The sequence below is a fragment of the Salvelinus alpinus genome, chromosome 8, assembly GCF_045679555.1.
Source record: "Salvelinus alpinus chromosome 8, SLU_Salpinus.1, whole genome shotgun sequence".
Classification (NCBI taxonomy): domain Eukaryota; kingdom Metazoa; phylum Chordata; class Actinopteri; order Salmoniformes; family Salmonidae; genus Salvelinus; species Salvelinus alpinus.
The window spans coordinates 75,120,226-75,134,297 of NC_092093.1; positions in this window are offsets into that span (position 1 = coordinate 75,120,226).

Sequence of the window (14,072 nt, forward strand, 5' to 3'; positions counted from 1 at the left end):
ATTTTTCCGTCAATGATAGCAAACTGTCCAGGCCCTGATGCAGCAAAGCAGTGCCAAACCATGATGCTCCCTCCACCGTACTTTACAGTTGGGATGAGGTTTTGATGTTGGTGTGCTGTGCATTTTTTCCTCCACACATAGTGCTGTGTGCTCCTTCCAAACAACTCAACCGTAGTTTCATCTGTCCACAGAATATTTAGCCAGTAGCGCTGTAGAACATCCAGGTGCACCTTTCCAAACTTCAGACGTGCAGCAATGTTTTTTTGGACAGCAGTGGCTTCTTCCGTGGTGTCCTCCCATGAACACCATTCTTGTTTCGTGTTTTACGTATCGTAGACTCGTCAACAGATATTTTAGCATGTTCCAGAGATTTCTGTAAGTCTTTAGCTGACAATCTAAGATTCTTCTTAACTTCATTGAGCATTCTGCGCTGTGCTCTTGCAGTCATCTTTGCAGGACGGCCACTCATAGGGAGAGTAGCAACAGTGCTGAAATTTCTCTATTTATAGACAATTTGTCTTACTGTGGACTGATGAACATCAAGGCTTTTAGAGATACTTTTGTAACCCTTTCCAGCTTAATTCAAGTCAACAATTCTTAATCTTAGGTCTTCTGAGATCTCTTTTGTTCGAGGCATGGTTCACATCAGGCAATGCTTCTTGTGAATAGCAAACTCACATTTTGTGAGTGTTTTTTATAGGGCAAGGCAGCTCTAACCAACATCTCCAATCTTGTCTCATTGATTGGACTCCAGGTTAGCTGACTCCTGACTCCAATTAGCTTTTGGAGAAGTCATTAGCCTAGGGGTTCACATACTTTTTCCAACCAACCCTGTGAATGTTTAAATGATGTATTCAATATAGGCAAGAAAAATACAATAATTTGTGTGTTATTAGTTTAAGCACACTATGTTTGTCTATTGTTGATGAAGATCAGATCAAATTTGATGACCAATTTATACAGGTAATTCCAAAGGGTTCACATACTTTTTCTTGCCACTGTACATAACAATTGTAAAAAATAAAATAAAAAAATGAACAAAATATAATATAGTATGGCTCTGATTTATCAATGAAAACATGCATGTACAGTGCATTCGGAAAGTATTCAAACACCTTGATTTTTTCCACATTTTGTTACGTTACAGCCTTATTCTAAAATAGATTTTTTTTAATAATCCTCATCAATCTACACACAATACCCCATAATGACAAAGTGAAAACATTTTTTTTTTAAATTTAGGCAAATGTATTAAAAAAAAACTGATATACCTTATTTACATACAGTGGGGAGAACAAGTATTTGATACACTGCTGATTTTGCAGGTTTTCCTACTTACAAAGCATGTAGAGGTCTGTAATTTTTATCATAGGTACACTTCAACTGTGAGAGACGGAATCTAAAACAAAAATCCAGAAAATCACATTGTATGATTTTTAAGTAATTAATTTGCATTTTATTGCATGACATAAGTATTTGATCACCTACCAACCAGTAAGAATTCCGGCTCTCACAGACCTGTTAGTTTTTCTTTAAGAAGCCCTCCTGTTCTCCACTCATTACCTGTATTAACTGCACCTGTTTGAACTCGTTACCTGTATAAAAGACACCTGTCCACACACTCAATCAAACAGACTCCAACCTCTCCACAATGGCCAAGACCAGAGAGCTGTGTAAGGACATCAGGGGTAAAATTGTAGACCTGCACAAGGCTGGGATGGGCTACAGGACAATAGGCAAGCAGCTTGGTGAGAAGGCAACAACTGTTGGCGCAATTATTAGAAAATGGAAGAAGTTGAAGATGACAGTCAATCACCCTCGGTCTGGGGCTCCATGCAAGATCTCACCTCGTGGGGCATCAATGATCATGAGGAAGGTGAGGGATCAGCCCAGAACTACACGGCAGGACCTGGTCAATGACCTGAAGAGAGCTGGGACCACAGTCTCAAAGAAAACCATTAGTAACACACTACGCCGTCATGGATTAAAATCCTGCAGCGCATGCAAGGTCCCCCTGCTCAAGCCAGCGCATGTCCAGGCCCGTCTGAAGTTTGCCAATGACCATCTGGATGATCCAGAGGAGGAATGGGAGAAGATCATGTGGTCTGATGAGACAAAAATAGAGCTTTTTGGTCTAAACTCCACTCGCCCTGTTTGGAGGAAGAAGAAGGATGAGTACAACCCCAAGAACACCATCCCAACCGTGAAGCATGGAGGTAGAAACATCATTCTCTGGGGATGCTTTTCTGCAAAGGGGACAGGACGACTGCACCGTATTGAGGGGAGGATGGATGGGGCCATGTATCGCGAGATCTTGGCCAACAACCTCCTTCCCTCAGTAAGAGGATTGAAGATGGGTCGTGACTGGGTCTTCCAGCATGACAACGACCCGAAACATACAGCCAGGGCAACTAAGGAGTGGCTCCGTAAGAAGCATCTCAAGGTCCTGGAGTGGCCTAGCTAGTCTCCAGACCTGAACCCAATAGAAAATCTTTGGAGGGAGCTGAAAGTCCATATTGCCCAGCGACAGCCCCGAAACCTAAAGGATCTGGAGAAGGTCTGTATGGAGGAGTGGGCCAAAAAACCCTGCTGCAGTGTGTGCAAACCTGGTCAAGAACTACAGGAAACGTATGATCTCTGTAATTGCAAACAAAGGTTTCTGTACCAAATATGAAGTTCTGCTTTTCTGATGTATCAAATACTTATGTCATGCAATAAAATGCAAATTAATTACTTAAAAATCATACAATGTGATTTTCTGGATTTTTGTTTTAGATTCCGTCTCTCACAGTTGAAGTGTACCTATGATAAAAATTACAGACCTCTACATGCTTTGTAAGTAGTAAAACCTGCAAAATCGGCAGTGTATCAAATACTTGTTCTCCCCACTGTAGGTATTCATACCCTTTTCTATGAGACTCGAAATTGCATCCTGTTACCATTGATCATCCTTGAGATGTTTTTACAACTTGATTGAAGTCCACCTGTGGTAAACTCAATTGATTGGACATGATTTGGAAAGGCACACACCTGTCTATATTCGGTCCCAGGGTTGACAGTGCATGTCAGAGCAAAAACCAAGCCATGAGGTAGAAGGAATTGTCCGTAGAACTCCGAGACAGGATTGTGTTGAGGCACAGATCTGGGGAAGAGTGGCACATTTTTTTGCAGTATTGAAGGTCCCCAAGAACACAGTGGCCTCCATCATTCCTGAAATGGAAGAAGTTTGGAACCACCAAGACTTTTCCTAGAACTGTCCGCAAGGCCAAACTGAGAAATCGGGGGAGAAAGGCTTTGTTCAGGGAGGTGACCAAGAACGTGTTAGTCACTCTGACAGAGCTCCATAGTTCCTCTGTGGAGATGGGAGAACCTACCAGAAGGACATCCATCTCTGCAGCACTCCACCAATCAGGCCTTTACAGTAGAGTGGTGTCGTGTCTTTGGCTATGCCGGATTAAGTGATATGACATGCTATTCTATAAAATAATTTCTCTGTAATAAATATTACCTGATTAAGCTAATCAGGTAAATAATTAACTACAAAGTCGAGGCACCACGAAATAATGTTTATAGAGCTGTTATCTTCCAAATAAACTCTTAAAGACATGATAATCTTTTACATCAATAGCAGTCAATATTTAATCCTCACCTTATTTAGTCTCATCTGAAAGTTGTAAGTTCTTGGTTATCTTCACGAACCCTGGCTAACAAGTTGAATCAGCAATTCAAAATTTGGTTTAATTATTTATTTACTAAATACCTAACTAATCACACAGAATTACATATACACAGAATGGATCATACATTGATTACAAATTATGTCATAAAGAAAATGTCCCTGGTGAACGGAGCCGACATGACGGCTGGTTACACAAAGGAAAGGGGGTTGAGTTTGAGTGAAAGGGCGGGAAGACTGAGTAACAAAGGGAGAAGCTATGCTATCGTAAATACAGTATCGTATGCATTCTAAATTACCGGCCATTTGAAAAAAGAGAATGCAATAAATATTTACTCTGAGCTGCGCTTCGGTAGATTGGTCGTCGATGGATGGCCGGTTTGTCCTTTATGGATCTCTGGTCCTCTGAAGAACGTCTAGTGGTGAACTGGAGCGTGGTAGAATGGATACTCTGTCCGTCCTCTCCTAAATCAAATAAAATGTCAAGCCCACGTTTAGCGACTGCTGCTAACTCAGCGGCTAGGAGGTATCACTTCTGGAGTGAATAAGAGTTCAAAGTTCATACCAAGTTGCCATGCTATATGCTCATGCTATATTCTGGTTGGTATAGTCAAAATTCATCCTTCCGGCATGTAGGTCGTCACCTTCACATTGCTAATTTCGTTAGGTTCTCTAAGGTTGGCTTAGTTCTGTAAGTGGTCTTTGTCCTTTCAACGTGGGGACCTCAAGTCCACACATCCTTGGAACAGCTTATTATCTGAGCCCCTTTAACGTAGGACTGTCGCCCTAATGTCCTCGGAACAGAAAGTTACATTTTCGTCAAGGGCTTTATATAGGAGGGGAGAGAAGGGCGTTTTTCATAGTTTATAACCAATGTCTGTTCACATGGGCAGGGCCACTGAGTTGAGCATAGTTTACTCTATGACAAACCGTTCTCTCATTAACTTATTTGGGGTAGGGGGCAGTATTTTCACGTCCGGATGAAAAGCATGCCCAGAGTAAACAGCCTGCTACAAAGCCATAAAAGCTAGAATATGCATATTATTAGTAGATTTGGATAGAAAACACTCTGAAGTTTCTAAAACTGTTTGAATGATGTCTGTGAGTATAACAGAACTCATATGGCAGGCAAAAACCTGAGAAGAAATCCAACCAGTAAAAGAGAAATCTGAGTTTGGTTGATTTTCTTACTCAGCTCTTATTGAAGATACAGTGGGATATTGGTAATGTTCCACTTCCACTAGATGTCAACAGTCTTTAGAACCTTGTCTGATGCTTCTACTGTGAAGTGGGGCCGAATGAGAGGGGATTGAGTAAGGTCTACCATGACCTGAACATGCGCTGACCATGCACGTTCATGTGAGAGCGAGCTCTGTTCCATCGCACTTCTGAAGACAAAGGAATTTTCCGGTTGGAACATTATTGAAGAATTAAGTTAAAAACATCCTAAAGATTGATTCAATACTTCGTTTGTCATGTTTTTACGGACTGTAATATAACTTTTTTAACTTTTCGTCCGTACTTTCCGCTGGACTTGCCCGCGCGTCGTGAGTTTGGAAAGTGTACTGAATGCTAAATCAACAAGGAGGAATTTGGACATAAATGATGGACATTATCGATCAAAACAAACATTTATTGTGGAACTGGGATTCCTGGGAGTGCATTCGGATGAAGATCATCAAAGGTAAGTGAATGTTTATAATGTTATTTCTGACTTCTGTTGACTGCATAATATGGCGGATATATTTTTGTCTTGATTGGGCTCTGATTGGGCTCAGATTATTGCATGGTTTGCCTTTTCCATAAAGCTTTTTTGAAATCTGACACAGTGGTTGCATAAGGAGAAGTGCATCTAAAATGCCATGCATAACACTTGTATTTTCATCAATTATTAGAAAATGGAAGAAGTTCAAGATGACGGTCAATCACCCTCGGTCTGGGGCTCCATACAAGATCTCACCTCGTGGGGCATCAATGATCATGAAGAAGGTGAGGGATCAACCCAGAACTACACGGCAGGACCTGGTCAATGACCTGAAGAGAGCTGGGACCACAGTCTCAAAGAAAACCATTAGTAACACACTACGCCGTCATGGATTAAAATCCTGCAGCGCACGCAAGGTCCCCATGCTCAAGCCAGCGCATGTCCAGGCCTGTCTGAAGTTTGCCAATGACCATCTGGATGATCCAGAGGAGGAATGGGAGATGGTCATGTGGTCTGATGAGACAAAAATAGAGCTTTGTGGTCTAAACTCCACTCGCCGTGTTTGGAGGAAGAAGAAGGATGAGTACAACCCCAAGAACACCATCCCAACCGTGAAGCATGGAGGTGGAAAAATCATTCTTTGGGGATGCTTTTCTGCAAAGAGGACAGGACAACTGCACCGTATTGAGGGGAGGATGGATGGGGCCATGTATCGCGAGATCTTGGCCAACAACCTCCTTCCCTCAGTAAGAGCATTGAAGATGGGTCGTGGCAGGGTCTTCCAGCATGACAACGACCCGAAACACACAGCCAGGGCAACTAAGGAGTGGCTCCGTAAGAAGCATCTCAAGGTCCTGGAGTGGCCTAGCCAGTCTCCAGACCTGAACCCAATAGAAAATCTTTGGAGGGAGCTGAAAGTCCGTATTGCCCAGCGACAGCCCCGAAACCTGAAGGATCTGGAGAAGGTCTGTATGGAGGAGTGAGCCAAAATCCTTTCTGCAGTGTGTGCAAACCTGGTCAAGAACTACAGGAAACGTATGATCTCTGTAATTGCAAACAAAGGTTTCTGTACCAAATATTAAGTTCTGCTTTTCTGATGTATCAAATATTTATGTCATGGAATAAAATGCAAATTAATTACTTAAAAATCATACAATGTGATTTTCTGGATTTTTGTTTTAGATTCCGTCTCTCGCAGTTGAAGTGTACCTATGATAAAAATTACAGACCTCTACATGCTTTGTAAGTAGGAAAACCTGCAAAATCGGCAGTGTATCCAATACTTGTTCTCCCCACTGTATATATATATATATACAGTGGGGAGAACAAGTATTTGATACACTGCTGATTTTGCCATTTTTCCTACTTACAAAGCATGTAGAGGTCTGTAATTTTTATCATAGGTACACTTCAAATGTGAGAGACGGAATCTAAAACAAAAATCCAGAAAATCACATTGTATGATTTTTAAGTAATTAATTTGCATTTTATTGCATGACATAAGTATTTGATACATCAGAAAAGCAGAACTTAATATTTGGTACAGAAACCTTTGTTTGCAATTACAGAGATCATACGTTTCCTGTAGTTCTTGACCAGGTTTGCACACACTGCAGCAGGGATTTTGGCCCACTCCTCCATACAGACCTTCTCCAGATCCTTCAGGTTTTGGGTCTGTCACTGGGCAATACGGACTTTCAGCTCCCTCCAAAGATTTTCTATTGGGTTCAGGTCTGGAGACTTGCTAGGCCACTCCAGGACCTTGAGATGCTTCTTACGGAGCCACTCCTTAGTTGCCCTGGCTGTGTGTTTCGGGTCGTTGTCATGCTGGAAGACCCAGCCACGACCCATCTTCAATGCTCTTACTGAGGGAAGGAGGTTGTTGGCCAAGATCTCGCGATACATGGCCCCATCCATCCTCCCCTCAATACGGTGCAGTCGTCCTGTCCCCTTTGCAGAAAAGCATCCCCAGAGAATGATGTTTCCACCTCCATGCTTCACGGTTGGGATGGTGTTCTTGGGGTTGTACTCATCCTTCTTCTTCCTCCAAACACGGCGAGTGGAGTTTAGACCAAAAAGCTCTATTTTCGTCTCATCAGACCACATGACCTTCTCCCATTCCTCCTCTGGATCATCCAGATGGTCATTGGCAAACTTCAGACGGCCTGGACATGCGCTGGCTTGAGCAGGGGGACCTTGCGTGCGCTGCAGGATTTTAATCCATGACGGCGTAGTGTGTTACTAATGGTTTTCTTTGAGACTGTGGTCCCAGCTCTCTTCAGGTCATTGACCAGGTCCTGCCGTGTAGTTCTGGGCTGATCCCTCACCTTCCTCATGATCATTGATGCCCCACAAGGTGAGATCTTGCATGGAGCCCCAGACCGAGGGTGATTGACCGTCATCTTGAACTTCTTCCATTTTCTAATAATTGCGCCAACAGTTGTTGCCTTCTCACCAAGCTGCTTGCCTATTGTCCTGTAGCCCATCCCAGCCTTGTGCAGGTCTACAATTGTATCCCTGATGTCCTTACACAGCTCTCTGGTCTTGGCCATTGTGGAGAGGTTGGAGTCTGTTTGATTGAGTGTGTGGACAGGTGTCTTTTATACAGGTAACGAGTTCAAACAGGTGCAGTTAATACAGGTAATGAGTGGAGAACAGGAGGGCTTCTTAAAGAAAAACTAACAGGTCTGTGAGAGCCGGAATTCTTACTGGTTGGTAGGTGATCAAATACTTATGTCATGCAATAAAATGCAAATAAATTACTTAAAAATCATACAATGTGATTTTCTGGATTTTTGTTTTAGATTCCGTCTCTCACAGTTGAAGTGTACCTATGATAAAAATTACAGACCTTTACATGCTTTCTAAGTAGGAAAACCTGCAAAATCGGCAGTGTATCAAATACTTGTTCTCCCCACTGTATATGTGCAAACATTTCTAAAAAACTGTTTTTGCTTTGTCATTATGCGGTATTGTGTGTAGATTAATGAGGGGAAAAACTACTTAATCCTTTTTTTAATAAGGCTGTAAAATAACAAATATGGAAAAAGTTAAGGGGTCTGAATACTTTCCGAATGCACTGTATATACCTGTATATACTCGGCGGTTACACTTGCTTTGTAAGTAGGAAAACCTGCAAAATCGGCAGTGTATCAAATACTGGTTCTCCCAACTGTATAACTTACTTTTGTCAAGCATCAATAGTGTGCTATATTGGCCAGGGCACACAGCTGTGATAGGTCCGATTCCCCTTGTCTGTTTTCTTTGAACTATGCTTTACAGTATCCAGAAATCATCAGAAGCATGTAGCTGCTTTTGGCCTCAGAATTCAACCTGAGCTCTGTGAGGAATGAAGCCCTGGGGATGGGGATGAGAGCCAACTTCATAACGAGGTACACAATAGGGGAGGGGCTCCAAATGCTTCAATGGTGTGAGAGACGTTTTCCTCCCTTTTTCTGCTTCTGCCTTTCCTTTTTTTTTTTTATCTCAATCAAAGTTACATTCCATGTCAGAAAGGAGTCAATCCTCTACCTCAAATAAATTCAAACCACATGGAATGTTATCAGAAAGCAATTTTTAGGCTCGCTGCTTGTCTGCCTGTCACAAAACATCCCACTCATCACCTTTCTGGGTTCAGTGTTGGTTTGACAGCATCTTGACTAATGTCCATAGATGATAAAGGTGACAGGCAAAGCTTTTCCTGTTTTTGAGAACCTTTCTATAGAAAGATCACAAGCGCTGATTTGAGAACATATATTTAATATGGGGAAGATGCCTTGCCACCATGAAGACTACAGGATAGCATGCCTGGGTTACTGAACAGGCTGTTATTTTTTCCTTCTGCAGGGTGCACTCAAGGCCCCCCAAGATTTTACGACCAGGAGGCTTGAGACAAGTCAAGGAATTCGAGCTCACCCTTTGGGTGTTGGGGTCCACTCCCTGATTTGTTAGTCCTGGAACTTATAGGGTGTTCCCCCCAACTTGTATGTACAGTTGAAGTCTGAGGTTTACATACTCTTTGGTTGGAGTCATTAAAACTTGTTATTCAACCACTCCACAAATTTCTTGTTAACAAAGTATTGTTTTGGCAAGTCTGTTTAGACATCTACTTTGTGCATGACACAAGTCATTTTTCCAACAATTGTTTACACACAGATTATTTCACTTATAATTCACTGTATCACAATTCCAGTGGGTCAGAAGTTTACATACACTAAGTTGACTGTGCCTTGAAACAGCTTGGAAAATTCCAGAAAATTATGTCATGGCTTTAGAAGCTTCTGATAGGCTAATTGACATAACTTGAGCCAATTGGAGGTGTACCTGTGGATGTATTTCAAGGCCTACCTTCAAATTCAGTGCCTCTTTGCTTGACATCATGGGAAAATCAAAAGAAATCAGCCAAGATATCAGAAAAAAAACTGTAGACCTCCACAAGTCTGGTTCATCCTTGGAAGCAATTTCCAAACGCCTGAAGGTACCACGTTCATCTGTACAAACAATAGTACGCAAGTATAAACACCATGGGACCACGCAGCCATCATACCGCTCAGGAGGGAGACGAGTTCTGTCTCCTAGAGATGAACGTACTATGGTGAGAAAAGTGCAAATCAATCCCAGAACAACAGCAAAGGACCTTGCGAAGATGCTGGAGGAAACAGGTACGAGTTCTGTCTCCTAGAGATGAACGTACTATGGTGAGAAAAGTGCAAATCAATCCCAGAACAACAGCAAAGGACCTTGCGAAGATGCTGGAGGAAACATCTTTATCCACAGTAATCCACAGTATCTTTATCCACAGTATCTTTATCCACAGTAAAATGAGTCCTATATCGAAATGACCTGAAAGGCCGCTCAGCAAGGAAGAAGCCACCGCTCCAAAACCGCCATAAAAAGCCAGACTACAGTTTGCAACTGCACATGGGGACAAAGATCTTACTTTTTGGAGAAATGTCTTTTGGTCTGATGAAACAAACTGTTTGCAATAATGACCATCGTTGTGTTTGGAGGAAAAATGGGGATACTTGCAAGCTGAAGAACACCATCCCAACCGTGAAGCACGGGGGTGGCAGCATCATGTTGTGGGGGTGCTTTACTGCAGGAGGGACTGGTGCACTTCACAAAAAAATGGCATCTTGAGGCAGGAAAATGATGTGGATGTATTGAAGAAACATCTCAAGACATCAGTCAGGAAGTTAAAGCTTGGTCGCAAATGGGTTTCCAAATGGACAATGACCCTAAGCATACTTCCAAAGTTGTGGCAAAATGGCTTAAGGACAACAATGTCAAGGTATTGGAGTGGCAATAACAAAGCCCTGACCTCAATCCTATAGAACATTTGTGGGCAGAACTGAAAAAGCGTGTGCGAGCAAGGAGGCCTACAAACCTGACTCAGTTACACCAGCTCTGTCAGGAGGAATGGGCCAAAATTCACCCAGCTTATTGTGGGAAGCTTGTGGAAGGCTACCCGAAACGTTTGACCCAAGTTAAACAATTTAAAGGCAATGCTACCAAATACTAATTGAGTGTATGTAAACTTCTGACCCACTGGCTGAAATTAAAGCTGAAATAAATAATTCGCTCTACTATTATTCTGACATTTCACATTCTTAAAATAAAGTGGTGATCCTAACTGACCTAAAACAGGGAATTTTTACTAGGATTAAATGTCAGGAATTGTGACAAACTGAGTTTAAATGTATTTGGCTAAGGTGTATGTAAACCTCCGACTTCAACTGTAAGTCCCTGAAACGGTAGGAATGTAAATGTTGTCTTATTGCATTTAACGCAAGCTCTCTCTCTCGGTCAATCAATCTATCAATTAAAAAAAATAATCAGCTGATGTCACAAAGTGCTGTACAGAAACCCAGCCTAAAACCCCAAACAGCAAGCAATGTAGGTGTAGAAGCACGGTGGCTAGGAAAAACTCCCTAGAAAGACCAGAACCTAGGAAGAAACCTAGAGAGGAACCAGGCTATGAGGGGTGGCCAGTCCTCTTCTGGCTGTGCCAGGTGGAGATTATAACAGAACATGGCCAAGATGTTCAAATGTTCACAGATGACCAGCAGGGTCAAATAATAATAATCACAGTGGTTGTCGAGGGTGCAACAGGTCAGCACCTCAGGAGTAAATGTCAGTTGGCTTTTCATAGCAAATCATTCAGAGTATCTCTTCTGCTCCATCTGTCTCTAGAGAGTTCAAAACAGCAGGTCTGGGACAAGGTAGCACATCCGGTGAACAGGTCAGGGTTCCATAGCCACAGGCAGAACAGTTTAAACTGGAGCAGCACGACCAGGTGGACTGGGGACAGCAAGGAGTCATCAGGCCAGGTAGTCCTGAGGCATGGTCCTAGGGCTCAGGTCCTTCGAGAGAGAGAGAGAGAGAGAGAATTAGAGAGAGCATATTTAAATTCACACAGGACACCGGATAAGACAGGAGAAATACTCCAGATATAACAGACTGACCCTAGCCCCCCGACACATAAACTATTGCAGCATAAATACTGGAGGCTGAGACAGGAGGGGTCGGGAGACACTGTGGCCCTGTCCGACAATACAGGGCCAAACAGGCAGGATATAACCCCACCCACTTTGCCAACGCACAGCCCCCACAGCACTAGATTGATATCTTCAACCACCAACTTACTATCCTGAGACAAGGCTGAGTATAACCCACGAAGATCTCCCCCACAGCACAAACCCAAGGGGGGCGAAGATCACGTCAGTGACTCAACCCACTCAAGTGACGCACCCCTCCTAGGGACGGCCTGGAAGGGCACCAGTAAGCCAGTGACTCAGCCCCTGTAATAGGGTTTGAGGCAGAGAATCCCAGTGGAGAGATGGTAACTGGCCAGGTAGAGACAGCAAGGGCGGTCCGTTGCTCCAGTGCCTTTCCATTCACCTTCACACTCCTGGGCCAGACTACACTCAATCAAAGGAGCTACTGGAGAGATGAGTCTTCAATAAAGACTTAAAGATCGAGACAGAGTCTGCGTCTCTCATATGGATAGGCAGACCATTCCATAAAAATTGAGCTCTATAGGAGAAAGCCCTGCCTCCAGCTGTTTGCTTAGAAATTCTAGGGACAGTAAGGAGAACTGCGTCTTGTGACCGTAGCGTATGTGTAGGTATGTACGGCAGGACCAAATCGGAAAGATAGGTAGGAGCAAGCCCATGTAATGCTTTGTAGGTTAGCAGTAAAACCTAGCCTTAACAAGAACCAGCCCTAGCCTTAACAGGAAGCCAGTGTAGAGAGGCTAGCACTGGAATAATATAATCACATTTTTGGGTTATATTCAAGATTCTAGCAGCCCTATTTAGCATTAACTGATGTTTATTTAGTGCTTTATCCGGGTAGCCGGAAAGTAGAGCATTGCAGTAGTCTAACCTAGAAGTGACAAAAGCATGGATACATTTTTCTGCATCATTTTTGGACAGAAAGTTTCAGATTTTTGCAATGTCACGTAGATTTAAAAAAAAGCTGTCCTTGAAACAGTCTTGATTTGTTCGTCAAAAGAGAGATCAGGGTCCAGAGTAACGCCGAGGTCCTTAACAGTTTTATTTGAGACGACTGTACAACCATCAAGATTAATTGTCAAATTCAACAGAAAATCTCTTTGTTTCTTGGGACCTAGAACAAGCATCTCTGTTTTGTCCGAGTTTAAAAGTAGAACATTTGCCGCCATCCACTTCCTTATGTCTGAAACACAGACTTCTAGGGAGGGCAATTTTGGTGCTTCACCATGTTTCATCGAAATGTACAGCTGTGTGTCATCTGCATAGCAGTGAAAGTTAACATTATGTTTTCAAATGACATCCCCAAGAGGTAAAATATATAGTGAAAACAATAGTGGTCCTAAAACGGAGCCTTGAGGAACACCGAAATTTACAGTTGATTTGTCAGAGGACAAACCATCCACAGAGACAAACTGATATCTTTCCAACAGATATGATCTAAACCAGGCCAGAACTTGTCCGTGTAGACCAATTTGGGTTTCCAATCTCTTCAAAAGAATGTGGTGATCGATGGTATCAAAAGTAGCACTAAGGTCTAGGAGCACGAGGACAGGTGCAGAACCTCGGACTGACGTCATTAAAAGGTAATTTACCACCTTCACAAGTGCCATCTAAGTGGTTTGATGGGGTCTAAAACCAGGCTGAACCGTTTCGTATACATTGTTTGTCTGCGGGCAGTGAGTTGCTGCGCAACAACTTTTTCAAAATAAAAAGCTCTCCATGGCAGTTATATACATGTGGAACTGGGGCCAAATTGTAGATAGTGATCCAACTGACAGAGTGCTTGTAATGGTGAAGAGTGGGGGAACCCACCAACTTACTCCAAACATGCTGTTACATAAGATGACCATATTTCAACTTTTGCATTGATTCATTTTCATCATTGTCATCCGTGTACTATAGGAGACATCTATAGCAGGCAGTAGTAGTTTTCCAAGAAAAATAACACATTCTGTGGAATTTAGTTTAACACATTTATCTGTGTCGCCCAAAACTATTATTTTCTGTCCCGCTGCGTTACAGTATTACCCGTCTCTGCATCTCTCTGCATGGAACAGATCTAAAACATATGGTCCAGAAAAAAAACCCACAATGTGAGAGATTGTCTGAGGTCTCAGTGGAGTTGAATGTACTGTTCCACTGGGCACAGACTGGTTGCTCGCATGTCTCAGTTTTG